The sequence below is a fragment of the Crocuta crocuta genome, unplaced genomic scaffold (genome assembly GCF_008692635.1).
Source record: "Crocuta crocuta isolate KB4526 unplaced genomic scaffold, BGI_CrCroc_1.0 scaffold48, whole genome shotgun sequence".
NCBI lineage: Eukaryota > Metazoa > Chordata > Mammalia > Carnivora > Hyaenidae > Crocuta > Crocuta crocuta.
The window spans coordinates 1,637,945-1,656,015 of NW_027533089.1; the positions used below are offsets into that span (position 1 = coordinate 1,637,945).

General features: G+C 34.5%; 1 protein-coding gene across 1 annotated transcript in view; it reads left to right on the top strand.

Annotated features, from left to right (window-relative positions):
• The first annotated feature begins 182 nt into the window (after positions 1–182).
• OLFM3 (olfactomedin 3) overlaps positions 183–18,071 on the top strand; it is a 187,011-nt gene continuing 169,122 nt past the window's right edge. The window contains exon 1 of the mRNA XM_077746172.1: positions 183–241. The gene's annotated coding sequence lies outside the window, so the exon portion shown is untranslated. The remainder of the gene's footprint in view (positions 242–18,071) is intronic.

An 18,071-nucleotide genomic window follows, 5' to 3' on the forward strand; every position in this document is an offset into this window, starting at 1 on the left:
CGCTACCGCTACCGAAGCTACTGCTACCTCTCTGCTGCTCCTGCCACTGCCTCTGTCTCCACTCTGCTCTGACTGGCAGGCAGAAAGTGCAGCTGACGAGGGAAAGGTCTCTGCAGTGAGAGCGGAGTGGCTACATAAAAGAAGTAAAGAGAGGGCAAACACCCAGATCAGAATGCAGGCGACGTCCAACCTACTCAATCTCCTGCTGCTGTCTTTGCTTGCTGGATTAGATCCTTCCAAGGTATGGACAATATTTAACTCGTTTGAAATAAATGTGCAATATGTAACAAACCGACCAGAAATGCAAATAAATATGCCAAAGGGCGGGGGTGGGGGGGAGAGGCACAAAAGATAGCTCTTCCTGCTATTTTGTGCCTGGTTTATCCTTATTGCTTGTACGATAACAAGGTGAACTACCAAAGGAATAGCTCCTCAAGGTAGAGTCCAGGCAAGGAGGCGGGGGAGGGATCAGGCGCGAATATAATGTGTATGGGAAGAGGGCTCTGCGGTTCTCCGGGGAATTTAGCTTATTCCATATCCCAGGGCTTAATGTTCTCTTCTGAAGTCGGACGGGCAATGCAAATGAGTTCGCAGTTGAAACAATGCAATTTGTAAACATGTATTAGGAGATGGTGCACTGTTTCTTTGTGGAAAGCAGAAAAGCCTTTTCCAGCTGATCCTGGTCAATAATACTCCCATCGCAGACGTGCTGCGGTTTGTGTCCAAAACATTTAGGATGCTGCTTGTAACACACACGGCAGAGCAGCAGAGCTATACTCTGCCATGGCTGAGAGGCGTTCGTGAAAGGGGCTTGTGTTTATTTGCTTCTTTCTTTTTATTAAGAAAATTAGGAAGCACTGAGGAAGTTCTGATTACCAGTGTTAAGAAACAGGAAGTGAGAACCCTATCAAACTAGGGAGGAGGCAATAGGAAGGATGAGTGGTCTCCTAGCTCCTGAACTCCGAAAATCATCCAGTACTGGTAATTAAAGGGAACACTAAGCTCTTGTGGTAAAAAGGTAGAAAAATATAGAGAAATATTTTCAGCTGTGTACGAGACGTGTCTTGACAATAAAATCAGATAATCTGAGAGCTCAAACGTTCTAAGACAAATCACAATTATCCGGAATAAGAGATAAGACATCTGGCAAAAAGAGTAAGAGATACAATTTTTAAAATCATTTTAGTTATTTCGCTTGTCAAGAGCACTTAGACTAAACAAAAAAAAAAATGGTACCATATAGCTGCATTTTGCAATATTGCAAAGTTACTTTTAAAGCTTTACATTATCTGTGTAGTGTAGAGAAATGAAGTTTCTTTTCATAATTTGACACAACTAAGATATAACCCAGCATAATACTGTGGTTGACTGAGTATTTCTAGGCCTAATATAGTATATAATGAAAACTTAGAGTCATATCAAAATACTTGTAGTTATTTCTGTGCACTTTTCATATTTAGAGAGATCTGATGAGAATTTTATTTTAAGCTGTGGTTGTGCTGATATTGTCACTGTGACATCTTTACACAATGTTTGAATGTCACCTTAATGATCTTAATAGAATATTTTACATACTTAGACATAGCTTGAAAGCATTTTACATTCAGGTAAACTGTGGTGATTTTATTTTTTTTCCTTTTTGCCTCTGGATATATAGTGACTCATTCTATCACTCTCATTATATTATGTTGGTTACCACTTTTGAACATATTCTATTATGTATCTCCTTTGGAATATTTTTGGTAAAACATTTTTAAAAAGCAAGACAATTACTGAGTTACGAAAGAAAAAAAAATCACTTAAAGTGAGTTTTGTCATTCTTTAATGAATTCAGAAATGTACAGCTTTACTAACAACTGTGTATGTGATTTGATTTGTCTGATATCTTTAGTGCATAAATATCTTCAATTCTTGAACCCCATTCTTACCCAAATTAGATATATTAAACCGAAAAAGAGCTGTCAAATATGGAGATAAATTCCCAAATAAATGACCCATTTTAGTCAATATGATCTTTTCTAGTATTGATAAGTTCATTTCTGTGTATTTAACAGTATAAAACTTTTTCTTTAGACTTAATCAGGACTATTTGGTACAAGTGAGCTGAGAAATCCAGGGAAGGAAAAGTATACATTAACTTCAAATTGTCCTTTTCAGATTCTAGATACTGCAATATAGTAAGTAAAGAAGAGATGATACTTTTTCTACACCACATATGACTTATAGAAAATATTAAAAGATTCATAGTAAGTGATTTTCATGTCTAAAAGTTTTTGGACTAGTAGACAAAATTTGCTTTAAAATAGTGATTAAAAGCTACTTTCCTATGTTTTAGCAAACTGTTGTTGGTCACCAAACTATCGCATTCCTCTCAACCAAATCAAAAATGGTACCACTGAATTCTCAAAATAATTGTCAATTAGATTATGAATTAGGGATTTTCACAAATTTTAATTTATTGCATTAACTACTTAAGGGTTTAGATAATAAAATTATCATTCATAATATAAATTACATATGATGAAATTGAAATAAAACCCAATAATATAGAAGCATGTAAGACCATGGTTTTTGGACAATAAACAATAAATAAGTAGTAACATTTAAATGTACAGAAATTCTAAACAGCTGATTTTAACATACTAATAGTTTAGAACTAATATACTTCATAATCACATTTTTAAACAAATGCATTCACATATTTCTCCGTATTATTACACTTTGTTTATAGTAAACATCTGTATAATTACACATGGATACACACAAATTGGTAAAATATGAGAGCTCTTAAAATTGAAGAGAGTTTTTTCAGGCATAGGATTGCCATATATACCAAATATTAGAAATCTAAATCTTAGTGATCCTTGTATGTTAATTTATCTAAAAACAAAAAGGCTTTCTAACAACAGTGGCAATTCTATTTCATGGAAGACTATATATTATTTAGATTTATGATCATTAGTCCTGAGACTGAAACTTCCAGATCTTATATGGCATTTTATAAAGTGTTAAGTATCGCCATCTTATGGTAAGATAAGTTACGTGAAAGTCAATTTTATTTTTAAAATAAAAAAAAAGCCCAAACTTCTATATTCATAGAATGAATTAACTTTCAGTATGTACTCCCTTCTTTTTCACTCACTTAATATGTCGTAAAATTGACAAATTTAGTATTTTCTTTCAGCAAAGGAAGACATTTCATCACTAACTATTTGTGTTTTTATATAGACAGATTATCAATTTTCCTCTCAGGGAAATGATGAGAACTATGTTTTCTTAATTAAAATATTATTAACAAGTTTCTAGTTCCATTTAGAAGAACTCATAGGTATATTACTTTGCCTATTTTAAGAGAAATTAATTTTATTTATAATGGAATCCCTGAACCATAGGCAATGGGCCAAACCATCATTCATTTAATAAGTAAATTAAAAATAAGAATGAAAGCTTGTAGGAATTCAATTATTGCTTAGTTTTATAGAGAAAGGACTATTTCAGTACAGGAAATTCCTAAGAACGGCTGCTAGATGGCACCTCTGTGCTTTTAAACTAAACACATGAGTTCAGTAATGACCTTGATAGTAGGAGAGTGAACCTCTTTTTCTTTTACAAGATTTTTAGCCAACCATTATTTGAACACTGTAACAGAATAGTTATTCCTGTGAATCAGAACCATGAATTTCTCTGTTCTGCAATGCTGAGCCAGGAACAAATGAAGGTATAAACGTGGCTGTGCAGGCTTTAAATAGAACATTTTTTTTTTTTTTTTTTTTTTTTTTTTCTCACGTNGAACAGTTAAGAAGAGGTGACCCGGGTATAGCCACACATTGCAGTAACTGTTGAACTTTAAAGCAGTCATACTTGTGTGATAAATATGTTGAAAAAATGCCCTGGCACACTTAGACTGAGAAAACATTCACTACTTCTTACCTAGAAATATATTAAAGAACTTATCACCATGGTACTTACTCACACCACAGACATAAAATGTAACAATGATTCAGCAATAATCTTCAACACCAAGCTGTTCTTTCTGTTCAAAACAAGCCAGCCAATTAGAACTCTTGCACTAAATAAGATAGTTGCTTTAAAGCCACATAAAGATGATGAAAACTAAGATAATGTCAATAATTATATTTTTACTACTTTATAACATAATACACCATGGGTGAGTGTCATTGCATTTTGGTATTGCTAAAGAAAATCATCAAAGATCTACATTGGCTAGAGGTGGTTTTGTACATGAATCCAGTTAAAGTTCTTGTTCTTTAAACTTTTACATATTAATAAAAAGCAAAAACAAGAGAAATAAGCGGAGATAAATTTGCTGTAAAATTCAACTTAAAAATCTGTCTTCTCCTGTAGTTCTTGTACACCAGACACACTCTCTATACAACAGGACCCACTCAAATTAGCACAGACAATATGGATCAATGGCATTTGGCCAAAAACTGTAATTACACACGGGTAAACCCTAATAAAGTAAAAAGTGAAAAGTTCAATACAGCCCATCCATGTTTTCAAAGAGATTACTTTCTTACTTTCATTTTATCTCATCCTCAACCCAATTACATTTTTATTTTAGAGAAAGTAAATATTCTTTCTCATCCTCTTGGCAATTTGAAAAGGTTAAAGTGGTAGTGTTTCCTTTTTCTTTTAAAATTCTACCTTACGTAATTTTGGAATTACTCTCTTTAAAAACAACAGTTGTTGTTGATTGATAGATTCTCTGTTGGGAGGGAAAGCAGCATGAAAGGGAGAATGAAAGGGGCAGGATTCAAGGTCCTTCACTTTTCATCCCTACTTTGCCACTATACACATATATATGTATATGAGTGTGTGTGTATGAATGAGGTTGAGCAAGCTGTGATTTTCTTAAAAAAAAATTTTTAATGTTTATTTATTTTGGAGAGAGAGTGCGAGTGGGGGGGGGAGGGGCTGGAGACAGAGAGAGAGGGAGACACAGAATCCAAAGCAGGCTGCAGGCTCTGAGCTGTCAGCACACAGCCTGATATGGGGCTCTAATTCACAGACCATGTGATCATGACCTGAGCTGGAGTTGGACGCTTAACCAAATGAGTCACCCAGGAGCCCCCTGAGGAAGCTGTGATCTTAGTGCCCTCACCTGTAAAATGTGAAGCCTACATGTGCTGAAAACTTCTTTATTAAACTCTAGAATGGCTCTTTGCTATGCTTTTTGCATGTTTGTGTCCTAACTACATATATTTAAACCTAATACCCAAGGTGACGACGTTAAGATATGAGGCTTTTGGGAGGTAATTAGGTCCTGAAGACGAAGCCTTCATAAATGAGATTTATGATATAGGAGGTCCCAGAGAAAGAGCTCATTCTTTCTACCATGTGAGGATACAAAAAGAAGTCTGCATCCAGGAAGAGGGTCCCCACCTGACCATTCTGATACCCAGATCTTTAAATTCCAGCCTCCAGAGTGGTGAGAAATAAGTATGTTTATAAGCTACTCCATGGAGAACTTTTTGTTATAGCAGCGCAAACAGACTACAATATGTTATTTAATAATATTTGATCATTAAAAATTAGCAAATTATTTTGTAGGGTATAGCTTCTGAGATCATAAATTTTGTGAGATCAGGGGACCAGCCTGCCTAGATAATATCATGAAGCTTTCATCTTCTGGGTTTGGCATTCAAAGTCTTCAGTTTTCTCTTCCTCATGCACCATCCTCTTCTTCCCTCCTACCCCACCTTCACCATCCCAGCAAACTTAGCTCACCTCTCAAGACTCCTAGTGGATTTGAAAAACAACATGTTTCCTGCTTCATCTCGAAGCCTTTTATTTAATGAAAAACTCTCTAGTAAAAAGTAAAGTAAAAACTTATTCTCATATGAAGGGAATTACTTATATAGGGAAGTATTTGGGAGGGCTACTTATAAAAGTTCCTGCATATTCATTGTTGACTCTTCCTAAGCAGGAAAACCCTTAAGGATTTTAGACTGGAAATTGTTAGAAAAATCTTGATTTTTGTACTAACAATATATGTAAAGAAAAAAATGAGACTGGATAAAGCTACGACTTAGCATTTGATTTATTCTAGTATTAATGAGTCACATTTTACTTTAAAACAATTGGCATCAAAAAACAGAGAGTCTGGCAAACCATGGAGACTGTTAACTACAGAGAACACACTGAAGGTTGCTAGACAGGAGGTTGGTGGGAGATGCGCTAAATGGGTAATGGGCATTAAGGAGAGTATTGTTGGGATGAGCACTGGGTGTTTTATTAAGTGATGAATCACTGGAATCTACTGCTGAAACCAATACTACGCTGTATGTTAACTAACCTGGATTTAAATAAATTAAGACAAAAAAATATTTGGCATCAGTGAAAGTAATAGAGGAGAAACAAAACCAGACAGTTGTCTTTGTAGGTTGGTAGATATGACAGTGAGTTCTAAGGATCATCTGTGCATTTGTTTCAAAATGTTTGTATGCATATATGTGAACAGATTATTTCACAGTGGAATTAAAATATTAAAATATCAAAAACTATTTAAACATTCATTACCTAGATCCCAGGTTTAAATCTAAAATTTGACCTTAAAATTATTCATCCATTTACTTAGTCCATACTACTTACCAATTAAAAACCTTGAAGGAGATTTTCTATGAAACTAATATTATCATGGTAATTCCAGTATAATTTTTTAAACTGTATACCAAATTAAATCAATTAAAAAGGGCAAGCTGGACATAAAATGGTAAGAACTGGTTTTAAGGCCTAACTGTGCAACATTTCAGTAAGACACACCGTCTCTGAAGCTCAGTTTTCTCAGGTGAGGAATAGATGGGATAGAGATAGAATTTATACCATTATTGATTACATGTACAATATACTAAGATTATAATAGAAAAGGGCCTCTCATGGTCCTTCTTTCCTGCTATTCCTTCTCAGCTTTCGGGAAAGTGAATGCCATGTTTTTACGTGATCAGCAGAATTTCTCAGAACCAGCCCATAATTTTGGTCAAAGCTCCAATTTCAACATATCACCTTAAAAATTTACATCATACTTCTATCCCAAAAGGCACCTCTTATAAATTTATTAGAAGAGGATATAAGACATGAAGAGTGGTTCCGTAATATCAGAGCCAAACTACATCCAGAAAAGAGCTTTTAAACTAATCATGGAGAGTGCGTCACAGAGAGGATGAATATTTTTAAACAAAGATCTATCAAGAGATAAAACTGCTTTTCTTGACCAGCATAAAAAGTATAGGGTTCTTGTGACTTTGAAAGTATACCAATGATAAAGTAGCTAAAACCTTCTCTATGTTTTAAAAATATTAAAGAAAGAAGGTTCAGAAAGAGATGTTATCAAGTTACTCAATCTAAAAATATTCAGGGCAGGAGGTCATTGTTTTAGTCCTTTCAGGCTACAGTAACAAATATCACAGGCTGGGTAGTTTATTAACAACAGAAATTAGCGAAGTCCAAGACCAAGGTGCCAGCATGGTGAAGTTTTGGTAAAGGTCCTTTCCTGGTTCATAGCTGGTGTCTTTTCACTGTCCCCTCAGTGAATCTCTTTCATAAGGGCACTAATTTCATTCATGAAAGCTCCTGCTTGATGACCTATTCACCTGCCAAAGGCCCTACCTCTTAAAACCATCACACCACTCATTAGGAAACCAACAATCTGGGCAGAGAGGACACAAACCTTCAGACCATAGCAGTCACGGAGAAATGACAACTTTTATGAACATAATTTCTCTGCTCTTATCTCTTTGACTGTTTTCTCGGTCCCTCTGTTTATACTTGGTTTCCTGCTCTTAATTGACACTTTTAAAAAGTGTTTGAAAAGACCTGACCCTTAATTAGCCACTTACTATTACTGCTTCTAATGTTATGCATCCAAAAGCAACTCCACGTGAGTAACTCATGAACTGATTCTTTCTGTTCTTAGTTCAACCCATGTAGATAATATAAAGGGTAAAAATAAATGTGGACAACTATAATTATGTTTAGGATAGACCTTAATCATGAAGAATATTTAAGAAATGCATCATTTCAAAAATATCTGCATACCATTCTATGCTGAGATTGAACTTATTTCTGTTGTTTGCTATGAGAGGTTGCAAACCTTTTTGAGGAGAGAGGATTCCAAAACACAGGAACAGCATAAAACCATCTCTATCAAGAGTGCCACTAATTTGCATGGTCCTAATAAAAATAGTAAAAAATATTGTTGGAACAAAAAAATAGAGTTTTCCAAGAACATTTATCTTTTATGTTTTAAAAACAAGGTGTTATAAGGCATATATCACAAAGCTATGCCTTCTGTCATTCTTATAACAAGCTCTCAGAAGAATAAAAATATTCAGAAAGAGGATCACAGATGCTGTTGTGTTCCTGCTTTTGCCTCTCCTTGGAAAGCTCTTTCCCTCTTCTCCGTATGTCAAAGTTTTACCTATATTTTAAGATGCAACTCAAATGTCACTTCTTCCATAAATTCTTCCCTGACACTCTTCATACCCCAGGAAGAGGTAATCCTGATAAACTAAGACCTTCTATAACAAAAGAATCATGTTTTTATTCACCTTTGCGTCTATAGCTACTACCGCTGTGTCTGACACACAATAGGTGTTCAATGAACACAGACTGAGCTGGATTTCTTTTCCCCTCAAATTCGCAGAACACCCTGTCTAATCACTCTTATATACTTGTCACCTTCTCCACCAACCCCCCCCCACATTGAGTATTTACTGTATTGTGTCTCCCCTATTAAATTATAATATAATTGAGAGAAGGCTGTGTTTTGGTCATTACCTTGTCCTTTCTTATCTAGCAACTAGCACAGTGCCTATTCAGGTGAAATGTAAATAGATGAAGAAAAAAGTCAATGAACACCAAAAAAACCTTAAAATCCTGGGTTTCATAAGCCATGAACATAATATATGTTTATAGTCTGTGCTCTCATCAGAAAATATATTAGGAGCAGGGAAGTAAATTTTAAGAATCTTGTTTTCAAGGGCTTAGAACTTATATCAGTTTATTTACCTTGAAGGATACTGCAAGATTATGTCTTTTTAAATTTTTGATTAATTTCTTGCCCTACCTCACCATCCTTAACGCTGTTTTTTACTTTTGGTAGCTTTCAGGGATGCTACAATTTAACATTCTAGTTAATTACCTACAGTGTTTCCTAACACTTGGTGGTGATGTTAGTATTTCCTCTTATTCCTTGGTATATTTATAGGTGTCCATTTTATTTGCATAGGCTTGTAAGTCTGAACAGCATATTAGTGTGTACTTATTGTTTTGACCACTTTTATTTTATGTAATGTCTTCTCATTATCTGATAAGTTAGTATATTTTTGATATTTTGCTATCTCTTTTTAGGGACTCTGTTTTTTTAAGAATCAAAAATATTCCCTTAAAATTATTATCTTCCTATACATTCTTATAATAATATCATATAAAGAAAATTTTGGCTCTCTGTATTACTAAATGAGCACAACACCATGATATAGAATTGTATTAAATGATTAAGAACAAATACAGGTAGAGTGCAGTTAGAATCATCTGAATTGTAGCTTCTGAAAATTATCAGAAATTAAATATTTTCACAATTAATATTGTAGGTTAAAAGGCTCTGAGAAGAACTGTCAATAATAAAATTGTTCTAACAGCACAAACAGCTATCTAGATAACCCCAAAGGGACGGCATAAATTGAATAGATGATCCTTTTTATTTTTCCAACTAAGTTGAAGGTGATTAAGAAGCATTATCCCATGATGATTTAAATAGCATTACTAGAGGGACCAATTCCAGATGGCAGGGTTTCTTCAAATAGAGAATCAGTATTGGAAATGTTGATTCACTGGCACCAAAATGTCACTGGTGAAATACTAACTTACAAAAGACACCACCACTTCTGGGAATGATCTATGTCTATGGCTACTTAGGGAATTATTTTTCTGAAATTAATACCAATGGTTAAGCATTTCACATCTACATATGTTTTGTGGCATAAAGACAAAATCTGAGTGCATATTGCGGTAGTAATAAACAAACAAATATATGACTTGAGACCCACTGAAGTCTTGGTTATATTTACCATTTATTATTTACATTGTGCTACATATAACTTTCACTTTTTACAACAAGCTGAATGCTAGACAAAGTCAGAGAATAAAATGACTCCAGTTTGATTGTCATGTAAATTAAAGCACTCTAGGGATAGCAGTTGGAAATGTACAGAGACTTGTGAAGCTCACTTCAAAAAAGTAGCTATTGTAATATGACTCAAAACTGGGCATAAGATATGTGAGAGTTATGTGAGAGTAAGGAATCAAGTGGATGGAATCAATCAATAATTTACTCACTTATTAGTTCCAAAGCATCATGACTTTCCTGTCAGTCAAAGCAGTAAGACTCTAAGTATTTGTCCTAAATAAAATGGAATAAGACTCTAAGAAGTGATAAAATTATAAATGGGCTTATATGTAGCATAGAGGTGAATGCACTCATACATATCTTTAAAAAAGAGGAAGAAGAAGAGGAAGAAGAAGAAAAAGAAGAAGAAGAATTGAGAGAGGAAATAAGTATTTGTTTACAAATTGGGGCTAGATTGAGGCTTTTACAGATGATGCATTCATTTGCCAACATGTACTCAAGTATTTCAAGTGGTTTACTGTGTGCGCGCGCGCGCACACACACACACACACACACACACACACACACACACACAATGATTGCATTCATTGAGAACTGGTTATCATTTTATTAACTGTTGGCATTCACTTTTAGAACAAAATCTCTAATTTAATTCAACTAATCTTTAGTATCGCTTAGTAAGAAGAAACAGAAGCAAGGGAGGGCAATGAAAACATCATTAATTTTCTTTTTCTTTCTAGCATCTTAACTTTGCAAATAGAGAGGCAATAGAAACCTGATTGTATTTTGTCCATTTGTAATCGTTTCTTTTGGATATGATACCTCTCAAGGGATTCAATCTAATTAATATTAATTTAACATATAAAATAAAGGAAAAGAGAAACCATACCAAATCAAAACAAATTACACAATAATTAGGAAATTAGAAAGTCCATGGTGTTACAGAGTACTAAATTAGGAATTAAAAAAATTGGGGCCAAGAATCAGTTTTGCAACTGCCTAGTTATATGACTTGAGACAACTCATTACATTTTTTGGTTTACATTTCCTCATGTACAAAATGAAGATGTGGAGCCAAATGTTCTTTTTTTATGGGTAGGTCCTCCTAAAATAGGGCACATTCATCTTCTTATGAAAGTAGTTCATCATTCTTTCATCATCGCTTCTGCTCATAGACTTTCAAATTGTTAAAGTTAAAGGTAAAACCTAGGCTTATTTTACTCTGCTGCTGAAAATCAAAGTTTAATATCACTGAGAAAATCATGGCAACTTAGTCATATATGTAGTGACAAAAATAAATGTAAAATATATAAGCTAATTTCACATCTCAAGCATTACATAATATTTAATATTTATTTTGTATCTTTCCTTTATATTAGCTTTTGAAGATTTAATGAAAAACAAATCAGAGAAGGACATTGTGTTTCTACTGTCTTTATCTGACAGTATTAAAACAAAAGAGACTTTAAGAGTTACAAGAAAGAGACAGGCTATCTATTTTATTTCTGCATAAAGGAAGACTCTCCTCTGAAACATAACTAATAGGTGGTTAGCTAGCTTCTGTCCATATGTTTCTAATACTGGGGAGTGGGATAGTATTTAAGGAACTGGATTATTTTTTAATAAAAAAATAGTTTCATTTTGAATTATGACTTCCAATGATATTTTATACTGAGCTAAGATTTATTATTTGGCTAAGTACAATAGAAAAAACAATAGTATGGACTGTGGTAGACAATAACATCCTCACATACTAATCCCCAGAAACTGAATATGCTACCTTACTTTTGGCCAAAGGGAATTTGTAGATATCACTAAATTAAAGATTCTGACATGAGAAGATTGTCCTCATTTTTGGATGGGCCCAATGTAATAAAAATGGTCCGTAAAAGAGGATGGCTAGATGTTTAGAATCAGAAAAAGAAGAGATGAGGACAGAATAGAGATTGGAGGGAGGCACTTTACAGATGGAAGGAGGGCCAGAAGCCAAGGGACGCGGGACACCTCTAGAAGCCAGAAAGCCAAGAAAATGGATGCTTCTCTAGAGATGCGAGCAAGGAATACAGCCTGGCTAATAACATTTTGATTTTAGCCTCATAAAACTTATTTCATACTTCTGTCCCTTAGAGCTGAAGACACCAAGCTTGTGTTGTTTTAAACCACGAAATTTAGAGTAATTTCGTACAGCAGCAATAGGAAATTAATACATTAGTCTAGATGATCATTAGTATGTAAACACTTAACATAAGTCAGCCAAATAATGCTATAGTCTATACTTGTGAATATTAAGGTTAGAGAGATAATAGATGTGAAATTACAGTGAGTTCAAAAATTATAACACAGAAATGGAAAAATGCTTATAAAGAAGCCTAATTAGATTATATATAACCTTGACTTAATTACATGATAGGTAACTGTGTTCCCTAACTGACATTTGTAAGATGCAAAGTCTTTCAGTTGTTGTTATTAGGTAAATTCTGCCTATAGAATCTCACTTGAATCTCACTCTCGATCTAAGAATTAAGTGGTTGTCATTTCAGTTCTTTGCCAGCCTAGGATTTTAAAAGCATTTGATGCAGCATTCTTTATACTGGATTAGTCATCTACAGTGAAAATACAAATAAACTGGCTACTATGATTTAGTAAAATGATACAGAAGCCTCCTTCTTTTCATCAGTCCAATTTGATCTACCAAAGGCACTGGCATGTCTTCAGATGAAAGCAATTTTGTTTAGAAAACCAGCACAGGTTACACAATAAAGGCACGGTCAAAGATGATGATTGCTTCGTGACATTCCACAAAGTATAAGCAAGATCCATCCCTTTTATATGCAGTTGAAAAAGAAAATTATGTTAAGTTTGATTATTTAATTTTAAATAATTGGGATTTGTTTTTAGCTCTACGACCATTTGTAAAATGAAGAAAATAGTTCAGAAATGAATGGCTCTCAATGATCTTAATTCTCACATGTGAAAGACTAGTCCACTTGCATTTGTATTCTAATACTTTTTTCAATAAATACTCATACGTGACACTATTGTAGAAGTTGGAGATAAAAGAATTTTTAAAAATATTTTTTAATGTTTATTTATATTTTGAGAGAGAGAGCACACAAGTCAGGGAGGAAAAGAGAGAAGAGACACAGAATCCGAAGCAGGATCCAGGCTCTGAGCTGTCAGCACACAGAGCCCTATGTGGGGCTCAACCTACAGATTACAAGTTTATGAACTGAGCCAAAGCCAGACAGTTAACCAACTAAGCCACCCATATGCCCCAGAATTTTTAAAAGGTATAGTTACTACTCTAAAAAATCCCTTAATATTTTCTACTAGAGAACTGAATCAGATAAACTAATAATTGTAGTACTGTGTGGCATGTTTTTTTTTTAAATTTATTTTTTATTTATGTATTTTTCAATAGTTTATTGTCAAGTTGATTTCCATATAACACCTAGTGCTCATCCACAGACACTTGCATAGCACATAAATAAGGGATAGATTATGAACATCTGCAGAAGGTTGGGCATAAGAGAAAATCTCCTGGGGGAGGTGATGCTTAAAGGAAGATCAGCAAGACAATGAAGGAAGAAAGGGGTATTCCATTAAAAGGCAACAGCTTATATGAAGTCAAAGAGATATAAAAGAGCATGTGAAACACAGAAGAGCTTTCAACGTGACTTGCGTTCTTTTACTACTAATTTTATGAGGAGTAGGAGAAAAGTTGATGAAAAAGAGAGTTACTGATAGCATTAAAATGGTAGAAAAATGGGCCCTAAAGGGCCCAAAATTTTACCTGTACCAGATGTAAAAGTATTTCCGAGCTTAATTACCTTAACTCAAAACAAATACATAAAAAACAATGTACTTGTATTAGTTCTCCAGATGGGGAAAAAAAAGACAGGATGTGTGTGTGTACACACATATATAAAAATATATGTGTGTGTGTGTATATATATATATATACACACACACACACAGACACATTTATATGTATGATGCATTATATATGTCAAAGGTAGGGGAAAAAAATTATCTCAGCTCAAAGGCAGTTAGGCAGAAGGAATTTTCTCTTGCTCAGTCTTGTATTTCTATTCAGGACTCCAGATGATTGGGTAAGGCCCACCTATGTTAGGGAGATCAATCAGCTTTACTCAGAATACCAATTCATTGTTAGTAACATCTAGAAACACTCTCACTGAGGCACTTGAGGTAATGCCTGACCAAAATATGGGCACACCATGGTTTGGTCAAGCTGACACAAAATTATATTATAATAACATTAAAAAAGTTTCTCTGTGATTATATACCTATGTGTCTCTTAGATGATATATTTAAGTGTAACTATCTACCTATTTTAATCATCAAAACATAAATTACTGGGACACCTGGGTGGCTCAGTCAGTTCACTGTGAATGGCATCACCACCATCATACATGAAAATTATTACTCAATAATTAAAATTATTATAAATCTTTTCTTTTTTTAATTTTGTAATGCTTTGTTTATTTTTGATAGAGAAAGAGAGACAGCATGAGCAGGGGAGGTTCAGAGAAAGGGAGACACAGAGTTCGAAGACAGGCTCCAGGCGCTGATCTAGCTGTCAGCACAGAGCCCGACATGGGGCTCAAACCCACAAACTGTGTGATCATGACCTGAGCTGAAGGCGCCCCTGTAAATCTTTTCATAACAAGGCTGTTGTCAAGATAGTCTCCTCCACACAAATAATCTTCTGCTATATTTTCATCTAGGTATAAATGGATTCTAGCTTGGTTAAACTGGCTTGCAATTTGATATCACCTAAAACTTTTAGTCAAAGTTCAAAGTCTATTGACCAGAGTTTTTCGTCATGCAAATATTTTTCATCTTGAAATTTCTTTCATCTTTATTTTTCCTTTTCCTTTATTTTTTCTTCCTTTTTTCTATGCATTCAAAAATATAATAAAACCCCATCATAATGTCAAAGTTGGAGACCAAAAATTCCAACATAAAACCCTTTGCCACATTGCAACCAAATACCAAAATGACTAGGGTGAACCTGCTATGGAAGTTTGTAGCCAGTACCCAATTACATGACATCTGTATCACCAGAGACTTACAGTGGAAGATTTGCAATGCATATTTAGAATGTCTGCCATGTTTCTAGCACCAACTGGAATCTAAGGTTACAGCAGTGATGAATGAAAAGTTTTTGCCCTCATAATGCTTAAAATCTAAAATAAACAATAAACCAAAAAAAAATAAGCAAAATGTATGCGGAAGAAAAAACAAGAGTAAGAGGCAGTGACACGCTGTGAGGTAAAAGCAAATAGAATAGGGCCCACGATAAATCTGATATTTGAACAGAGACATGAAGAAGAGGGAGTAAGCTATGCAAGTATCTGGCAGAAGAGAGTTCCAATCCCAGAAAATTTTAAGTACAAATTCAATAAAGAGCAAACGTGTCAGTCTTTAGAAAAGGCAAGGAGGCTAGCGAACAAGTGAAGTGAGCAAAAAATAAATTTACAGGAAATGAGATCAGCAAGTTAGCAAGGGGCCAGATCATGTGGATTCCTGTAGGTGGTTTGAAGGACTCTGAGTGGGATGGGAAGATACTAGTCTGTTTTGAGCATAGATGTGACAATATATTATTTTACTTCTGGTGGTCAGGGAAGAAGTAGAAAGACCAACTGGTATAAAAATTAAATTAGTGGTGGTGGTCGCTAACAGAATTTGTTCAATGAATTGAAAATTGGCAATGGGAGGTTTTTGGCTTAAGCAACCTGGAAGGAAACATATATCTCAATGCAAGGGAGAGGAGAACAGGAGTCTGATTTTACAGTTGCTAAGTTTGAAAGGTCTATTAGACACTAAAATGGAATTGTTGAGTAGGCAGTTGGTATTTACCGTTCAGTGGAGAGGTCTGGACTAAATATCTCATTTTGATAATCATTAATATATAGACCATATTCAGGCCCATAACACTGGAGGGAATAACCAAAAAAAAATAGTCTGAACACTATGTCTCAAATATTTAGAAGTGAAAAGCTGAGGGAAAACCATTAATAGAGACTGAGAAGGAATCTATGAGATAGGAGGAAAACTTGGAGAAGATCTTGTCCTGAAAGCAACATGACATCTACATCAAAATGTCTCAAGGAGAAACATTTATTAAATTATTAAATGTTTTATATGGGCCAAGTAATATGAACACTGAAAATGAATTGTCTTTGGAAATGGAATCATTGGTGATATTGGTAAGTGGTTTCAGTAGACAGATGGTGACAAAAACCTCCTCTTAACAGGTTCAATAAAGTGTAAAGCAAGAGCAATTACAGATAATAAACAGATATAAGCAATACTTTGAGGAATTTTGCTATGAAGAGAAGAGAAATAGGGTAAACCTAGAGGAGGAAATAGCATCATACATGTTTAGTTTTGTTGATGTCTAAAATGGAAGAAATAACACCATGTTATAATGCTGATGATAATCATGAATGGTTTTAAATAGGAGCACAGAGAATTCTTCTATGGGAACAGATGGGAAGACAAGGTATATGTGTAGCAATGCTATTTGTAATTTAGATAGGGGAGTGCAGACACACGAAAGCTCTCTTGTAATTGCTTTCATCTTCTCAGTGAAATAGAAAGGTGGTCATCAGGTGAGAGTAACAATGGGTTATTGGTGGAAAGAAAAGAATAATGTCCTGAAAACTGCAATGAGGAGCAAGGAGGACAGCTTTTTCACTGTCAGGCTTTGATAGAGGAGTGTAGCAAACGGCTTGAGAGTGTCTTAGAAGCAATGCTCTACTCAGGGGAGAACCAGATTTCAATGAAAGGAAAAAAGGTGAAGAAGAGAGTAGACATGAGGGAATGTCACTAATGATGGATTGTGAGTTTCTCACATGTTGCTGTCTACATTAAATCAATAATGAATTTTTCATGTACATTTGAAGACAGGTCTGAGTTTTCCCCAGGAAACAGTTATTTTTTTCACAGACTCTGAAGAAGTTTAGGCAGCCCAAATCTCTCTTGATGTGGAAAATGTACAAAGCCATAAACTAGTTGAAGGGCCTTGAACACAGAGTATTATAGAAAGTGAAAACATGTATCACTTCTTTCCCCCTCACCTTGGGGCAGATTTATCTTAGATGTCACATTGTACTCAAGGGAAGACCCATCCATTGAGTCTTAGGAGTTGATATGATAACTAGGAAAGATGGGCAGAGCTGACAGCCGGTGGGATTGTATATTTAACCATATTGAGCCAAACCTCTACTCTGAAAATTCCCTTGGAACATTTTTAAAGCAATACACAAGAAAGTTGTGTTGCTGGCTGATATAGAGGCTATCAGTTCCAATTAGCACTGTTCCCATAAGAACCCATAAGAACATATCATCACAGGCCCACCAAAGACATACAAGAAAACTGGATTCACTTTTGTTTCTTACACAAACCCTGAGATCAAAATAAAATCATACTTCAACGTACTCTACTAATGGAAAGAAATTTGTGGTTTGTTGTATTTAGCGATTTATTTCTGCCCTAACATATGTCTAAGGACACATGGCTCACACAGGTCTTTTAATCTAGTACACGATGCCTTTCTAATTATCCAGCAAACATAAAAGAAAAATGCTAAGTTTAATTTTATGTGACTAAAGCAAGCAAAACCAAGAAAAAAAATCTATGTAACATTTCTTCTCATTTTCTTGCTACATGATATTATAATAGAGTAAAAGGAATGAGGAATGTTAAGGTGATATAACGATGTTGAAATAAATCTGGAAACAGAAAAATTCAAACATATGCCTGTGTATTTGTTCATATGTGTGCTTGTGTGTGCAAGAGGGGAAGTTTCATTTGGCAACTACTAAAGTAAAATCTCAACAATCGAAACTTATTACATTAATTATAGAAGTAAGTGGACAGCATGAATTACAA